At 51.0% G+C, this 18,580-nt stretch overlaps 5 non-coding genes across 5 annotated transcripts; all 5 read right to left on the minus strand.

Moving 5' to 3' along the window:
- Nucleotides 1–1,188: 1,188 nt before the first annotated feature.
- LOC141168530 (U4 spliceosomal RNA) lies at nt 1,189–1,327 on the minus strand. Its single transcript, XR_012252264.1, has one exon. It is a non-coding gene; the product is annotated as a U4 spliceosomal RNA (small nuclear RNA).
- A 697-nt stretch (nt 1,328–2,024) lies between these two features.
- TRNAK-UUU (transfer RNA lysine (anticodon UUU)) lies at nt 2,025–2,097 on the minus strand. Its single transcript has one exon. It is a non-coding gene; the product is annotated as a tRNA-Lys (tRNA).
- Nucleotides 2,098–11,905: 9,808 nt separating this feature from the next.
- LOC141167717 (U4 spliceosomal RNA) lies at nt 11,906–12,045 on the minus strand. The gene has a single exon (XR_012251509.1). It is a non-coding gene; the product is annotated as a U4 spliceosomal RNA (small nuclear RNA).
- Nucleotides 12,046–16,095: 4,050 nt separating this feature from the next.
- On the minus strand, nt 16,096–16,235 carry LOC141168494 (U4 spliceosomal RNA). The gene has a single exon (XR_012252229.1). It is a non-coding gene; the product is annotated as a U4 spliceosomal RNA (small nuclear RNA).
- Nucleotides 16,236–17,022: 787 nt separating this feature from the next.
- On the minus strand, nt 17,023–17,095 carry TRNAK-UUU (transfer RNA lysine (anticodon UUU)). Its single transcript has one exon. It is a non-coding gene; the product is annotated as a tRNA-Lys (tRNA).
- Between the last annotated feature and the right edge of the window lie 1,485 nt (nt 17,096–18,580).

An 18,580-nucleotide genomic window follows, 5' to 3' on the forward strand; every position in this document is an offset into this window, starting at 1 on the left:
CTCATAATACTCTATGGAGGACTATATGGGGCTCATATACTGTATGGAGGACTATGTGGGGCCCATAATATTGTATGGAGGACTATATAGGGCCCATAATACTGTATGGAGGACTATACTGTCCGGTCTGCACTGTGCGCTGCAAGCATTCGCCGGTTTCTGAGATATTGTAGAATTTACAATAGATATCACTCATGTAATGTAAGAAGTGAGTGACATCTTTGCATTGTATTATATCTACATTCCTCTACCTCATCTGTGCATCATGAATCGTGGTATGTGTTAAAGGGGCCCACTGAGACGCTTTCGAGCAGGGCCCACGAAAACCTGGAGCCGGCCCTGGGGATCATTATACTGTATGGAGGACCATGGGGGTAAATTATTCTGTATGGCTGTATGGAGGACTATGGGGGTACATTAATTTGTATGTAGGACCATGGGGGTGCATTATATTGTATGGAGGACCATGGGGAGTGCACTATATTTTATGGAGGATCATGGGGAATGCATTATACTATATGGAAAGTTAGGGGGGACGCATTATACTATATGGAAGGCTATGTGGGGGTCCATTATACTGTATGCAAGCAATTATACAGTGTGAAGGTTTGTGTGGGGGCCATCTTACTGTTTGGAGGGCTAGTGCGGGCCATTATACAGTGGGGAGAGGTGTGGGGCCATTATACTGTATGTAGGGCTGTGTGGGGGTCACACTTGGGGGATCATACTGTGTTAGGGTCACCATATGTTGCCTTGGGAGTTGAAGTGGGGTACAGTAGGGTCATTTTACTGCGCATGTGGAGGCTAATGTGGAGGAATTCACCATGGGGGTATCATACTGTGTTTGGGGGGCACTTTTGTTGGCATCATACTTTATGGGGACAATGAAAGAGGAATCTGGGACTTCACCAGGAGGAAAATTACTAAGTAAAGGCTGGAAGGTTGTGAGATCTGCTCTTCTGCACCCCCAACAATTATTACTTTTTTTTTGGTGGTGGGGGAGTGCAATTATAACTTCTTCTGTGGGGCCCCATGATTTCTATGTATGCCCTTAACCTTATGGAAGTACAACTTTAAATATAATTCTCAGCCCGACAAATACAACAAACAGCTCCAATACAACTGTATATAGAATTACTCCAGTTAAACAGCAATAACTCTTTTTCTACTATTAACCACCTACTCAGTCCTCTGGGAGACTGTCAAAAATTGCCATGCTGACTGTATTACGAGCCCTCATGGCGGGGTATTGAGAAAAGTTTTCAACTAGCAATAATCATGCCTCGGATAAACCTCATGGGATATGATACTGCCACTGCGCAAAGCTGGAGGCCATCTGTGAGGAGCTGCGGCCTCCGGATCTGGGGCTCTGTCTACACTGAGGAGAGACAAAGTCATTAGGGGGCTGTGGGAGCAAAGGATTCTGGGAGTGGATATGCTAATAACGCCCCTCCCCTAAGTCTGTAATGGAAGAAAGAAAAGCCCCCCAGGCTGGGGGAGGGGAGAGGGCTCATCCTCCATCTGACCATAGTGTCACCACCTCCTGCTATACAGACTGTCTGCTCCTGTGTCCTGGGGGAACCTTCACTCATGTGTTAGAGGATTGCATTACCAGGGACTTCCTGATGATGGCGCTAGAGCAGCTGAGAAGCAATACTGTCATGCCGTGACCATCTAATAACAAATTGTGATTAAATACCGCCATACCAGGAACACATAATAACACCAAATAGGGGCTGAATACCGCCGCATAGTTCCTCTATACTGACTGTCCACAAGTTCCTACTACGTGGAATATGTAACGAGCCCTCACTTATGTTCTAGTACATTACATTATCAGTGATCGCCTGTTGTTGGCGCCAAGAGAGCAGCGAACGAGAACAAGGTCACCACCCAAAACTAACTGAAATCAAAGAACAGTAACCGTGATATTTTCTTGAACAGTCGCCATCATTTGTCCTTCCCTAGGTCTCTTATATCCTTTAGAAATAGCGTTTATTGGTTTCATCTTTATTAAAAGCTTCTGCCCGAACAGGGACTTGAACCCTGGACCCTCAGATTAAAAGTCTGATGCTCTACCGACTGAGCTATCCGGGCTTCTGTACATGATCACTGACACAATGACTTTCTCCTGTATTATCGGCCGTCTGCTCCTCCTTTCTGGTTACAGACTATCACCACTCACCACTATACGTTCTGTCCATTGGTTTCTACGTCCTGGAAGGGAACCGTCTCTTCTGTATTCCAGACCTGTCCAGCAATGCAGAGATGATCCCATAAGAGGCAACGATTGAATTGGGGAGAGGACGTCATCAGGGACTTATAATGAACTGGGGGGTAGGGGAGGATGATATCAGGGACTTATTATGAATTGGGGGAAGACACTAACAGGAGGAGGACGCTATCAAGGACATATTATGAACTAGGGGTGGAAGAGAACACTATACAGGGACTTTTCAATGAATTGCGGTCGGGGAGTCTGTTATCAGGGACTTATGATGAATTGGAGGGGTTGGGTGGAGAATGCCATAAGGGACTTTCAATTAATTGGTGGTGGTGGGAGGATGTTATCAGGTTAGCAAAGCCCACTAGGGGTACAAGAATCCAATGAATTTAAGTAGGGGTAAGCCGGATCAGATTTGGTAAATAAAATCTCACTTTTAATATTCAAGATTAAAATATGGGTACCAATATCTCACAATGACATATACAGATATTAAAGTGACAAAGTGAACTTGTCCTCAATTATAAAATAGTTGGATCTTACCATTAGAAGTTTTCAATCAGCAAAAACATCACACAGGAGGGAGAAAAGGGAAATAAAGTCAGACAGGTAAAGCTACGTTCCCTGTCGTGCCCAATGCAATATCTCCCCGTCCTGACAAGGACAGTGCCCGAGTGCGACCTATCCCTCTAATAATGTCCTTGTACAAACCCTCCATACGCATTTCATCAACCTGTAACGGGAGACTCCTCAGGGGAGAAGAATGTATATAAAGGCAATTAGATTATGTAACAGTATCACAGCCCCTTTATGTGGCAGAGTGCTGACAATAGCAGAGTGCTGACAGAGTGCTGACAGAATGCTGACAAGAGTGCTGACAGAGTGCTGACAGAGTGCTGACAGAATGCTAACAGAGTGCTGACAATAGCAGAGTGCTGACAGAGTGCTGACAGAATGCTGACAAGAGTGCTGACAGAGTGCTGACAGAGTGCTGACAAGAGTGCTGACAGAGTGCTGACAGCGCTGACAGAGTGCTGACAAAATGCTGACAATAGTGCTGACTGAGTGCTGACAGATTGCTGACAGAGTGCTGAGAAGAGTGCTGACAGAGTGCTGACAGCGCTGACAGAGTGCTGACAGAATGCTGACAAGAGTGCTGACAGAATGCTGACAAGAGTGCTGACAGAATGCTGACAAGAGAGCTGACAGAGTGCTGACAGAATGCTGACAAGAGTGCTGACAGAGTGCTGATGTGACACCCCAGGGGTCTGGTTGCCACAGTAATAGAGATATTACGTCTGAGAGCAGGTGGGAGGTCTCTTGGTCAGGGATCCTATGCATGCCACACCTCCTGCCCAGTCCTGGGAGGGGAAGAACTTCCCCTATATAAACCTAGGGCTGAGGCAGGGTTAGTGAGTAGAGAAGAAGTAGAGACAGAGAAAAGAAGCAAATATAGGAACAGAACATCAGGAGCTCTGTGGGAGCAGTGTTACAAGGAGTCAGGGGCTGGCAGCTGCAGAGCTCGCCCTGACTGAGAAGATTTCTTACTGGACCCGGAGTCCGAGGCTGTGGGGACTAACTCCTACCCAGCAGCAGAATCCGTCAGGCAGGGGATTCCAGGTCCTCTGGCCAAGAAACCCGAAGGCACGGTCACACGCATGGGACCAGCACCGCCATCGTGGAGCGGAAGCTACTAGAAGGCCCCGAGTCACCGGCCATACGGGTGAGCACCACACGGTACACTCAGGGACGTGGGCTACTTATACCCGCCTCTAGCAAGGTAGCCAGAAGAGTACAGTTAGTTTGGGAGGCCTACAACTCCGCCTGGCCAGGGGAGATCCCATCTGCTCAAGGACTGACCAGGCCCCAATCGCTAGCCAGTACTCCGGGAGGGTCTATCTTTGTCACCAGTAAAGACTCTGAACTACACCGTATCGTCTCCGAGTGGTTCCTGCTACCCCCATCATCCACGTCGGCTGCCCTGAGGCCATACCCCTCCCGTTGGGGGTTATACTATCACGCTGCACAATCCTACCACCGGCCTCAGCGGTCTGCCCTGCAGCAGCAGCTCCTTAGCTGTACTCAACGGGTGGCGTAGTCGTCCAACATCTACCGCTGATACATCGCCGCTCAGTTTGACTCCCTGGGCACGCACCGGGTCACCGCCACGAGACTACAACCCTCAACAGATCCGGCTCCGGGTAAGCTCCCGCGTGCGCAACGCAGCGCGACACAGGCCCAGGGGCGCGTCAACTTTTGGCGTAGTCGGCAGGATTTCGTGCCCGCAACCACCGGGTACTGCGTGCCTGAAAAAGACTGTTCAAATTTACCTGTGGTGAAGATTCCCGCCATCCGACGGCATCTTCAGCCTTCTTCCCGCCATCGGTGAAGATTCCCGCCATCCGGCGCCATTTTCAGCCTTCTTCCCGCCTTCCGTGGAGTTTTCCTGCCGTTGGACGCCATCTTGAAGACGTCGCGCGGGAAGAAGAGGGGCGTGGACTCCGAAAGCGCGCGAGAACTGAAGACCCGCCTCACGTCCGGACGTCGCGTAAGGTCCTGGAAGGAGCCCAGCAGACGCCGACGTCACAGGAGCGCGACGGAAGGTCCTCAACCCTGACGATCTACTGCGGAGCCGCGGCCTACGGAAGAGGATCATCGCAAGGTAGGCCACGGTCCACTAGGGGGGAGGAGGATGTCGGATACGGAGGAGAGCTTCACTGCCTCAACCCCCGCCAGCGCCACCGCTGCTGCAGTCATGCCTTTCACCATGCCCTATATCCCGGGAGCGGCCTGGCTACCCCAGTACTCAGGGGAGTCACATACCCTGCATGACTTTAGAGAAAAGCTGGATAGCCTCTTCCAGGTGTACCCCCTCACAGAAGAGCAAAAAGTGAGCATCCTGGTGGCCCAATTAACTGGGGCAGCCCGAAGGGAGGTAAAGTCCTGGCCACCTGGGGGGAGGACTGTCGCAGGGATACTAACCCGGCTGAGGGACACCTTTGATACCCGCACCTCAGCCGAGATCAAGCTTAGATTCTACGGGTGCAAGCAGCGAGCACACGAGAGTATAAGGGACTATGCCCTGAACCTACAAGAGGCCCTGAGAGCCATTAAGCAGACCGACCCTGACGGCGTGGGAGACGAGGACAGGCTGTTGACTGAACAATTTATAGAGGGTTTATATTGCAATGCCCACCGAACCCAGTTGCGGGCAATGGCCTTACAGGACCCTCATCTGGGATTTGCACAGTTCAAGGACAGAGCCATCCGGGTGCTCCGAGAACCGGCACCAGGTGGCGTTGTGACCCACAGACGCCCCACTACCACTTACCACCAGGAGGCGGCACCCTTGTCGGCAGGGCCTGTGGGAGCCGATGCGCAGGCTTTGAACAATGACCCGGCTCCAGACCTGCACCATCAGGTCCAAGAGCTAGCTAAAAGCGTTGCTGCGCTAACCCGAACTGTGCAGTCTTTACAGGTTTCCACTCCAGGGAAGATCCAGCTGGCATCCGGACCGGAGGACATCCCGTGGCGTCGACCAAGGAGGACCCCACCGGCCAGAGGGAGACCCAGCGACCGATACAACGAGGACGGACGACCCATCTGCCGCCGCTGCAATCAACCCGGACATATGGCAAGGTACTGTCCTTTAAACTGGCACAACCTGGGGTAGAGGGCCAACCCCCAGGAAAAAGATCACCAGGCCCATCGAACTGGCGCGACAAATATGTGGGAGAACGTCCAGTCTTACCAGTGGTACTGGATGGCATTCCTATGAGTGCCCTACTGGACACCGGGTCACAGGTCACCACCATCCCGTACGTGCTCTTCAAGCAGTACTGGAATGACTCGGATATCACCCGCTACCCTGACGACGACTTGAGTATCATCGCCAGCAATGGTCAGCCCGTGCCACAGATTGGATTTAAAGAGGTGACCATTAAAATCGGTAGAGTCGAACTGGCAGCACAGGGACTGATCATTGTAGACATTGACAAACACGAGAGTCACCCAAAGATAACTCTAGGAACTAATGTAATTGAAAATTGTCTTGCAGAGGTGATTTTCCTTTTACAGCAGGTTGCCAAGAACGCCAGCTCCGGCGAGCAGCGAGTGCTCCAAAAAGAGATCCGGGCACTGATGCGACGGCAACAGGTGGAACTCTCCGGCGGTGAGATTGGTAGCGTGAGAATGTGTGACCCTTTCCCTATTGCCATGCCCCAAAAAGTGAAATGATGATTTGGTGCCGGGCAGCTATTGGTCTGAGAGGTAGAGATTACCAGGCAATGGTAGAACCAGTTTACTCAGACAGTAGGCCCACCATCTTGACAGCACGGGGGGTGGTTAATGTACGCCATGGGAGGGTGCCCGTTCGCATAATCAATATCGGGAAGAGGGAAGTGTACCTGCCCCGGTATGCCACGCTAGCCAAATTATATACCATTAACCAAAATGCTATACAATCTGTGGAACCCTTGCCTCCATCTCACCCGGAGGAAGGTAACGGCTCTAAGAAAACAATGGAGGACTGGTGTCAGCAACTACATTTGGGTACTGACTCCACTCCCTCACACCAGAAACAGGGAGTCTATCGGGTGGTTCAAGAGTACGAGAGAGTGTTTAGTAAACACCCGTTAGACTTCGGGCGAGTCAAGGGGGTAGAACACCACATCCCCACGGGAGACCATCCTCCCATAAAAGAGAGGTATCGACCCGTACCCCCTGCACACTACCAACACGCCAAGGGGATGCTTAGAGACATGAAGGAGGCTGGGGTGATCAGGGATAGCTGTAGCCCCTGGGCAGCTCCACTAGTCTTAGTCAAAAAGAAAGACAACACCATGAGGATGTGTGTAGATTACCGGAAAATCAACCGTATCACACACAAGGATGCGTACCCCTTACCAAGGATAGAGGAGTCTTTGGCTGCTTTAAGATCTGCTAACTTCTTCTCTACCTTGGATCTCACTAGTGGGTACTGGCAGGTTCCTGTAGCAGAGGCGGACCGGGAGAAGACCGCATTCACCACCCCGATGGGACTTAGCGAGTTTACCTGTATGCCGTTCGGACTCTGCAACGCACCAGGAACCTTCCAACGATTAATGGAGTGCTGTCTGGGCCACAGAAACTTCGAGACGGTCCTGTTGTACCTGGACGATGTCATCGTATATTCTAAGACTTATGAGGACCACCTGAAACACCTGGCGGAAGTGTTCGAAGCTCTGGCAAGCTACGGCCTAAAGGTGAAACCCTCCAAGTGTCACCTCCTGAAACCAAAGGTGCAGTACCTGGGACACGTGGTGAGAGCTGACGGAGTGGCTCCCGACCCTGATAAGATCACCGCAATTAAGGAATGGCCAAGTCCCTCCAGTGTAAAGGAAGTGCGGCAGTTCCTCGGGTTGGTAGGCTACTACCGCAGGTTCATCCCCGGTTTCACCAAAAAGGCAGCTCCCATGCAGGACCTCCTGATAGGCCAGTCCCGGAAGGCCAAGAACCAGAAGCCGCCCTTCAGATGGGAGAAGTTGGAAGAAGAGTCCTTCCGCCAGCTGAAGATGGCCCTCACGGGGGATGAAATCCTGGCATACCCGGATTACAGCCAGCCCTTTATCCTCTACACCGACGCAAGTAACATCGAGCTAGGAGCCGTGCTGTCCCAGATCCAGCAGGGGAAAGAGCGAGTAATCGCTTACGCCAGCCGAAAACTGCGACCCACCGAAAGAAACCCTGAGAATTACAGCTCATTTAAGCTAGAGTTCCTGGCAGTGGTGTGGGCAGTCACCGAACGCTTTAAGCACTACCTCGCTTCTTCCCGGTTCGTCGTGTACACGGATAACAACCCGTTGACACACCTGGACACGGCAAGACTCGGTGCCCTAGAGCAGAGATGGATGGCCCGCCTGTCCAACTACGAGTTCACCATCAAATACCGGGCAGGACGCTCCAATACCAACGCGGACGCCCTGTCCAGGATGCCAAACCTACCGGACGTAGGAGAAGATCCAGAGGGACTGGAAGAAGTCGAACTCCCCGCGTTTCACCGTCATGGAACTATCCAGTATTCCCATCGGGTAAGGAGTAAGCAAGCCGCTACGTTTAACCCCTTGCCTCACTACAACTGGGAGGAAACGCAAGACAGTGACCCTGCCGTCCGACTGGTGAAGGAGATGCTGACTCGGCCAGAGGCTCGCCTTGACCCAGACGCTCCGGAGGAAGCCAAACAACTGTGGGCTGAGAAGAATCGACTGTTCCTTTACAAGGGGAAGTTGTGCCGCAGAATGGTTAACTCCCGGACGCATGAACTAATCTGGCAAGTAGTGGTGCCACGAAGAGACGCAGCCATGGTGATGGAGGCATACCACGACGGGGCTGGACACTTCGGATGGAAGAAGTTGGAGTTCCTGCTGCGCGGGCGGTTCCACTGGGTAGGCATGAGGGGAACCATCGAGAGGTGGTGCAGAGACTGTGGCCCGTGCAACCTAAGAAGGAAGGACCGTGCCAGCCAGAAGACTCCCCTGCAGTCCATCGTCACCCGGCAGCCGTTGGAACTGGTAGCCTTGGATCATGTAAAACTGACCCCAAGCAGAAGTGGCTACGTCTACGCGTTAACCATCGTGGATCATTACTCCCGGTTCTTGGTTGTCGTCCCCGTCAAGGACTTAACGGCTCAAACAGCAGCTAGAGCCTTCCAGCAGCACTTCTGCCATCCACACGGGTACCCGGACCAAGTGCTGACGGACCAGGGACCTGCCTTTGAAGCGGAGGTCTTCCAGGAATTCTGCAATCTGTATGGCTGCCGGAAGATAAGGACGACACCCTATCATCCGCAAACTAATGGACTTTGTGAGAAAATGAACCAGGTGGTAATGGATCTTCTGAAAACGTTGCCCCTGGAAGAACGCAGTCTGTGGCCTGAGAAGCTGCCCGATCTGGTGGACCTATACAACCACATCCCGGTAGGTTCCACCAACTGTACCCCGGCTTACCTAATGAGGGCGAGACCTGGTAAGTTACCTGTTGACCTGGAAATGGGAGTCCTGACACCCGAGGACACTTCACCAGAAGCAGACTGGGACACAGAGAGGCAGCAGCAGTACCGGAAAGTACAGGAGAGCGTGGAGCGAAGTCTCTGTCAAGCTAGGGAGAGACAAGAGAAAACTTACAACCAGTATGCTCCCGCTGTTCCCCTGGTGCCCGGAGAGCAGGTCTTGAAGAGGAAAAGACGGCTCCACAAGTTGGACGACCAGTGGGAGAAGGACCCGTACACCGTACTGCCCTCAAGCCACGAGAACCCGAAGGTCTGTACCATCAGTAAAGACGGAGGGGAGACCACAGCCATTGTATCCCGGGATCACCTGAAGAAGTGTCCTGAACAGCTACGGAACCCTGAAGAGGAACAAGAAGACCATCGACCTGTAGAGGAAAGGGAAGATATGGTTAGTACTGTGCTCGGAGACTTCCCTCGGTCTTGGACTCAAGTCAATGGTGCAGTTGTGGTACCCGTACTCACCTTCCTCCAACCAGCATCCCAAGCACCTACGGAGCAACAGGTAGAGCTGGAAGAACAGCCGGTCCAGGAGGCAGAAGACCCCACACCAGCAGATCAGGAGGATCAACCCTCTGCTTGCAGTGAGCCTGCCATATCCCTAGTGAGCCAAAGGGCCCGTAGACAGCTGCCCAATTTACCCTTGACAGCTCCTACACCCTGTAGTTCAGGGCCAGACAGTCAGCTCCGTAGGTCCACTAGGGCCACTAGAGGCCAGTTACCCGCACGTTGGAGGATTTGAAGTGTATAAATTGTTTTATTTGTGGTTACCTGTTTTTCTTGTTGCTTGTGTATAATTATGTGTTTCTAGTTGTTTATAGGAGTCTTTGGTGGATTTACCGGGAATCCTGTGTACATAGTTGGAGCGTAACCCAGGACGGACTAAAGACTGTTAAGGACTCGGGGCAGGACAGACCCCTACCTGGTTACGTCTCCCTGTTTTGGTGAAATGGACACCTTGCTTTCTTCAAAGACTGCACCCGGTTACGGACATGCCGTGACCACCTTTATGTGTTTCTTTATTGTATTGTTATTGTTATATCTTGTTATGTTTTTCTAAAATATGTTTAGTCCCGGAGTACTAAATTTCACTAGGGGGGAATGTGACACCCCAGGGGTCTGGTTGCCACAGTAATAGAGATATTACGTCTGAGAGCAGGTGGGAGGTCTCTTGGTCAGGAATCCTATGCATGCCACACCTCCTGCCCAGTCCTGGGAGGGGAAGAACTTCCCCTATATAAACCTAGGGCTGAGGCAGGGTTAGTGAGTAGAGAAGAAGTAGAGACAGAGAAAAGAAGCAAATATAGGAACAGAACATCAGGAGCCCTGTGGGAGCAGTGTTACAAGGAGTCAGGGGCTGGCAGCTGCAGAGCTCGCCCTGACTGAGAAGATTTCTTACCGGACCCGGAGTCCGAGGCTGTGGGGACTAACTCCTACCCAGCAGCAGAATCCGTCAGGCAGGGGATTCCAGGTCCTCTGGCCAAGAAACCCGAAGGCACGGTCACACGCATGGGACCAGCACCGCCGTCGTGGAGCGGAAGCTACTAGAAGGCCCCGAGTCACCGGCCATACGGGTGAGCACCACACGGTACACTCAGGGACGTGGGCTACTTATACCCGCCTCTAGCAAGGTCGCCAGAAGAGTACAGTTAGTTTGGGAGGCCTACAACTCCGCCTGGCCAGGGGAGATCCCATCTGCTCAAGGACTGACCAGGCCCCAATCGCTAGCCAGTACTCCGGGAGGGTCTATCTTTGTCACCAGTAAAGACCCTGAACTACATCGTACCGTCTCCGAGTGGTTCCTGCTACCCCCATCATCCACGTCGGCTGCCCTGAGGCCATACCCCTCCCGTTGGGGGTTATACTATCACGCTGCACAATCCTACCACCGGCCTCAGCGGTCTGCCCTGCAGCAGCAGCTCCTTAGCTGTACTCAACGGGTGGCGTAGTCGTCCAACGTCTACCGCTGATACATCGCCGCTCAGTTTGACTCCCTGGGCACGCACCGGGTCACCGCCACGAGACTACAACCCTCAACAGATCCGGCTCCGGGTAAGCTCCCGCGTGCGCAACGCAGCGCGACACAGGCCCAGGGGCGCGTCACTGACAAGAGTGCTGTGCAGCACATGGAGCAAATGCTTCATAATCTATTCCCTTTATATACATTCATCTCCCCTGAGGAGCCCCCATTACAGGACACCATCAGGGACTTATAATGATAACAACTAATAATAGTGAATGAATGGCACTGTATCATAGACACATAATAGTATCACATAGTGGCTGAATATCGCTATACCATGAACATAATATAACAGCAAACAGTTTTTGAATACCGCCAAACCATGAAAATATAGAAACACCAAACAATGACTTTATTACCGCCATACCATGACCACATAATAATAAAAACAACTAAAGCATGACTCCATATGGAGAAATCTCCGGGGAAGCAGCTGACTAGATAGTAATCCTGTAATTGATCCCACACGTTTCTTTGCTGATTCTCTTGTCCTCAGGGAAGTGAAATGTTACTTATAATTCTCAGCCCGACACATGTAACATACGGCTCCAATACAACTGTATACACGTAACTATCTCTGAGAAGCACTTCTTTTAATACTAACACCATTATTCAGTCTCCTGGGAGACCATCAAAAATTGCCATGCTGACTGTATTACGAGCCCTCATGGCGAGGTATTGGGAAAAGCTTCCAACTAGTAATAATCACGCCTCGGATAAACCTCATGGGCTATGATACTGCCACTGCGCAAAGCTGGAGGCCATCTGTGAGGAGCTGCGGCCTCCGGATCTGGGGCTCTGTCTACACTGAGGAGAGACAAAGTCATTAGGGGGCTGTGGGAGCAAAGGATTCTGGGAGTGGATATGCTAATAACACCCCTCCCCTAAGTCTGTAATGGAAGAAAGAAAAGCCCCCCAGGCTGGGGGAGGGGAGAGGGTTTATCCTCCATCTGATCATAGTGTCACCACCTCCTGCTATACAGACTGTCTGCTCCTGCGTCCTGGGGGAACCTTCACTTATGTGTTACAGGGTTGCATTACCAGGGACTTCCTGATGATGGCGCAAGAAGAGCAGCTGAGAAGCAATACTGTCATGCTGTGACCATATAATAACAAATAGTGATTAAATACCGCCATATATTAACCCTCCCTATCGATCCTACCTTCAAATTATCTGCTAACCTTAAAGGTTCACATACTTTTGTCACTCACAGACATGTGAGATTGGATTATTTTCTTTAAAAAAAAGTGTAAAAGTTTAATGTTTTGGACTCATTTGATTTGGTTCTTCATCCACTTGTGAAAAGCTGATGTCGTTTTAGGTCAAATTTATGCAGAAATTAGGAAAATTCTGATATGGGGAAAGATACTAAGAGGGTCTCATAATGAACTGGGGGTGGGAGGGGACGCTATCAATGACATGTTATGAAATAGGGGTGGAAGAGAACACTAAACAGGGACTTTGATGAATTGGGGTCGGGGAGGCTGTTACCAGAAGTTTATAATGAAAAAAAACTAAAAAATAGTGACTGTACCATAAACACCCAATAATACCAAATAGTGACTGAATAATACCACAATACTATGAACACACAAAAGCAAATAGTGACTGTAACACCGCCATAACATGACCATATAATAGCACCCCAAAACCATAACATGACTCTATTTGGAGTAATCTCCAGAGAGCAGCTGACAAGATATTAATTCTGTAATTGATTCTCCATATTTCTTTGCTTAATCTTTTGGCCTTAGGCACTGGCGTACCGCCAATGGCGGCAGGCCACACCACTGCTATGGGGCCCCTTGAGCCGTGGGGCCGCAACGGCCCATCACTGCAGCAGGCCCTCACCGCACTGTGCCCCGTCTCTGCCCGTTAGCACCAATACTGCCCGCCCACACAGAATAATGGGGGTGGAAGCGTCTACTGACTTGCTGATGGCCGGAGGGGGGACCTAGTGCAAGCAATGATGATGGTGGAGGGAGCGTCAGCAGACATTTCCACCCCCATCATTCTTGCTTGGTGTCTGACGTGTCAGAACAGCGGGCACGATGACGTAATTACAGGGCGCCCGCTGCTCCTTGATGTCCGGCGCTTCCCACCGCACGCTGAGGAGATCGGAGCATCAGGTGGAACCAGGAGAGGTGAGTACTGTATTTTTTTTTTAAATCAGTGACCGGTGGCCATAATACAGTATGAGGAGTGCAATATACTGTATGTAGGACCATGGGGGTGCATTATACTGTATGGAGGATCATGGGGGTGCATAGTACCGTATGGAGTAACATGATGGCGCATACTACTGTATGTAGGATCATGGGGATGCATTATATTGTATGGCGTACCATGGGGGTACATTATGCTGTATGGAGGACCATGGGGGCACATTATACTGTATGGAGGATCATGGGGTGCATTCTACTGTATGGAGGACCATTGGGGTGCATACTGCTGTATGGAGGATAATGGGGGAGCATTATATTGTATGGAGGATCATGGCGGTGCATACTACTGTATGGAGAATCAAGGGGGTACATACTACTGTATGGAGTATCATGAGGGTGCATTTTACTGTATGGAGGATTATGGGGGTGCATACTACTGTATGGAGGACCATGGGAGTGCATAATACTGTATGGAGGATCATGGGGGTGCATACTACTATATGGAGAACAATGGGGGTGCATACTACTGTATGGAGGATCATGGGGGTGCATACTACTGTATGGAGGACCATGGGAGTGCATTCTACTGTATGGAGTATCATGGGGGTGCATACTACTGTTTGGAGGATCATGGGGGTATATACTACTGTATGGAGAACCATGGGGGTGCATACTACTGTATGGAGGATCATGGGGGTGCATACTACTGTACGGAGAACCATGGGGGTGCATACTACTGCATGGAGGACCATGTGGGGCGCATTATATTGTGGGAAGGACCATGGGGGTGCATTATACTGTTTGGAGGATCACGGTGGGTGTATTATATTGTGTGGAGGGCCATGGGGGGTGCATTGTACTTTATGGAGGACCATAGGGGTGCATCAGGCCTGGCGTCAGCACGTGGCGCACTTGGGCAAGTGCGGGGGCCACTCGCCATCAGGCACCCTGGCGCGCTATGAGGCCTGTGGGCGGGGAGTCTGATGCCAGCGCCTGCAACTGCCCTCCCCCCACCCGCTTGCTCAGGGCCCCGGCACAATACTTACTTCTCCCCATTCCTCCGCAGATCCTGTATCTTCCGCTTCTCCTGACTGTGATGTCTCAGGTCAGATGGCGCGATGACGTCTTTCCAGCGCGCCCTCTCCTGAGCAGTCACAGCGCAGAGAGCGGGAAGAATGCAACGCTGAGGAGTCCGGAGTAGAGTAGCGGCAGCAGCAGCAGGAGAGATGAGGTGAGGTGAGTATTTTATTTTTTTCATTTAATAGGGGCATGGAGCATTGTAAGGGGTCCCAGCCGGCATGGAGCATTATGTGGGGCCCAGCCTGCATGGAGCATTAGATGGGGCCCAGCCTGCATGGAGCATTATATGGGGCCCATTCTGCATGGCGCATTATATGGGGCCCAGTATTCTGCATGGAGCATCATATGGGGCCATTTTTCTGCATGGAGCATTATATGGGGCTCATAATACTGTATGGAGCATTATATGGGTCTCATAATGCTGTATCGAGGACTATATGGGGCTCATATACTGTATGGAGGACTATTTGGGGCCCATAATATTGTATGGAGGACTATATAGGGCCCATAATACTGTATGGAGGACTATACTGTCCAGTCTGCACTGTGCGCTGCAAGCATTCGTTGGTTTCTGAGATATTGTAGAATTTACAATAGATATCAGTCATGTAATGTAAGAATTGAGTGAAATCTTTGCATTGTATTATATCTACATTCCTCTACCTTATCTGTGCATCATGAATCGTGGTATGTGTTAAAGGGGCCCACTGAGACGCTTTCGAGCCGGCCCTGGGGATCATTATACTGTATGGAGGACCATGGGGGTACATTATTCTGTATGGCTGTATGGAGGACCATGGGGGTGCATTAATTTGTATGTAGGACCATGGGGGTGCATTATATTGTATGGCGGACCATGGGGAGTGCACTATATTTTATGGAGGATCATGGGGAATGCATAATACTATATGGAGAGTTATGGGGGACGCATTATACTATATGGAAGGCTATGTGGGGGTCCATTATACTGTATGCAAGCAATTATACAGTGTGAAGGTTTGTGTGGGGGCCATCTTACTGTTTGGAGGGCTAGTGCGGGCCATTATACAGTGGGGAGAAGTGTGGGGCCATTATACTGTATGTAGGGCTGTGTGGGGGTCACACTTGGGGGATCATACTGTGTTAGGGTCACCATATGTTGCCTTGGGAGTTGAAGTGGGGTACAGTAGGGTCATTTTACTGCGCATGTGGAGGCATTCACCATGGGGGTATCATACTGTGTTTGGGGGGCACTTTTGTTGGCATCATACTTTATGGGGACAATGGAAGAGGAATCTGGGACTTCACCAGTAGGAAAATTGCTAAGTAAAGGCTGGAAGGTTGTGAGATCTGCTCTTCTGCACCCCCGACTATTATTACTTTTTTTTGGGGGTGGGGTGGGGTGGCAATTATAACTTCTTCTGTGGGGCGCTATGATTTCTATGTACGCCCTTAACCTTATGGAAGTACAACTTTACATATAATTCTCAGCCCTACACATTCAAGTCCATTACAACTGTATATAGAATTACTCCAGTAAAACCGGAATAACTCTTTTTCTACTATTAACCACCTATTCAGTCTCCTGGAAGACTGTCAAAAATTGCCATGCTGACTGTATTACGAGCCCTCATGGCGGGGTATTGGGAAAAGTTTTCAACTAGCAATAATCACGCCTCAGATAAACCTCATGGGCTATGATACTTCCACTGTGCAAAGCTGGAGGCCATCTGTGAGGAGCTGCGGCCTCCGGATCTGGGGCTCTGTCTACACTGAGGAGAGACAAAGTCATTAGGGGCCTGTGGGAGCAAAGGATTCTGGGAGTGGATATGCTAATAACACCCCTCCCCTAAGTCTGTAATGGAAGAAAGAAAAGCCCCCCAGGCTGGGGGAGGGGAGAGGGTTCATCCTCCATCTGACCATAGTGTCACCACCTCCTGCTATACAGACTGTCTGCTCCTGCGTCCTGGGGGAACCTTCACTTATGTGTTAGAGGATTGCATTACCAAGGACTTCCTGATGATGGCGCTAGAGCAGCTGAGAAGCAATACTGTCATGCTGTGACCATATAATAACAAATAGTGATTAAATACCGCCATACCAGGACCGCATAATAACACCAAATAAAGACTGTATACCGCCATGCCATGAGCACATTATAATACTAAATAGTGACTCATTACCGTCATACCAGGAACACATAATAACACCAAATAGGGACTGAATACCGCCACATAGTTCCTCTATACTGACTGTCCACAAGTTCCTACTACGTGGAATATGTAACGAGCCCTCACTTATGTTCTAGTACATTACATTATCAGTGATCGCCTGTTGTTTGCGCCAAGAGAGCAGCGAACGAGAACAAGGTCACCACCCAAAACTAACTGAAATCAAAGAACAGTAACCGTGATATTTTCCTGAACAGTCGCCATCATTCGTCCTTCCCTAGGTCTCTTATATCCTTTAGAAATAGTGTTTATTGGTTTCATCTTTATTAAAAGCTTCCGCCCGAACAGGGACTTAAACCCTGGACCCTCAGATTAAAAGTCTGATGCTCTACCGACTGAGCTATCCAGGCCTCTGTACTTGATCTCTGACACAATGACTTTCTCCTGTATTATCGGCCGTCTGCTCCTCCTTTCTGGTTACAGACTATCACCACTCACCACTATACGTTCTGTCCATTGGTTTCTACGTCCTGGAAGGGAACCGTCTCTTCTGTATTCCAGACCTGTCCAGCAATGCAGAGATGATCCCATAAGAGGCAACGATTGAATTGGAGGGAGGACGTCATCAGGGACTTATAATGAACTGGGGGTAGGGGAGGATGATATCAAGGATTTATAATTAATTGGGTGATTGGGGAGGATGCTATACAGAGGCTTATAGTAAACCAGAGGGTGGGGAAGGAGGCTATAAGGGACTTATTATGAATTGGGTTGTGGGGGAAGACACTAACAGGAGGAGGACGCTATCAAGGACATATTATGAACTAGGGGTGGAAGAGAACACTATACAGGGACTTTTCAATGAATTGCCGTCAGGGAGTCTGTTATCAGGGACTTATGATGAATTGGAGGCATATGCGGATTATAATGAGGGCAATCCGGGCGACCGCCCGGGGCACCGAGCCTGCAGGGGGCCCGCGGCTCCGGGCGGGGTGTCTAATGTCGGATTGCCCTCATTATATGTGCGGGCCGCCGCGGCACATACCGGTAGCAGTGGCGGGAGGGGGGGCCCCGGACCGCTCCCCCAGCAGCGACCGCCGCTACTTCTTCATCGGCCGGGCCAGCACTGCAAGCAGTTAACTTTTCTGTGCTGGCCCGGCCGCGTCACTGCTAGGAGACACGGCTCTGTGCGCGGCCGTGTCTCCTATCTGTGACGTCACGCAGTGCGCGCCCGGCCTGTACTGCTACTTACCACCGGAGCGGAGAGAGAGCAGGCAGGAGGAATGGAGCCGGGGGATGGTGAGTGTGTGTGTGTGGGCAGATGTGTGTGTGGGCAGATGTGTGTGTGGGCAGGTGTGTGTGTGGGCAGGTGTGTGTGCGTGTGTGTGGGGGGGCAGGTGTGTCTGTGTGGGCAGGTGTGTGTGTGGGCAGGTGTGTGTGTGTGTGTGTGTGGGCAGGTGTGTGTGTGTGTGTCTGTGTGGGCAGGTGTGTGTGTGTGTGTGGGCAGGTGTGTGTGTGTGTGGGCAGGTGTGTGTGTGTGTGTGGGCAGGTGTGTGTGTGTGTGGGCTGGTGTGTGTGTGTGTGGGCAGGTGTGTGTGTGGGCAGGTGTGTGTGTGTGGGCAGGTGTGTGTGTGTGTGGACAGGTGTGTGTGTGTGGGCAGGTGTGTGTGTGTGGGCAGGTGTGTGTGGGCAGGTGTGTGTGTGTGTGTGTGTGGGCAGGTGTGTGTGTGTGTAGGCAGGTGTGTGTCTGTGTGGGCAGGTGTGTGTGTGTGTGGACAGGTGTGTAGGTGTGTGTGTGTGTCTGTGTGGGCAGGTGTGTGTGTGTGGGCAGGTGTGTAGGTGTGTGGGCAGGTGTGTGTGTCTGTGTGGGGGCAGGTGTGTGTGTGGGCAGATGT

The sequence above is a fragment of the Phyllobates terribilis genome, unplaced genomic scaffold (genome assembly GCF_046119375.1).
Source record: "Phyllobates terribilis strain yellow unplaced genomic scaffold, ASM4611937v1 Scaffold_11__3_contigs__length_659146591, whole genome shotgun sequence".
Taxonomy (NCBI): Eukaryota; Metazoa; Chordata; class Amphibia; order Anura; family Dendrobatidae; genus Phyllobates; species Phyllobates terribilis.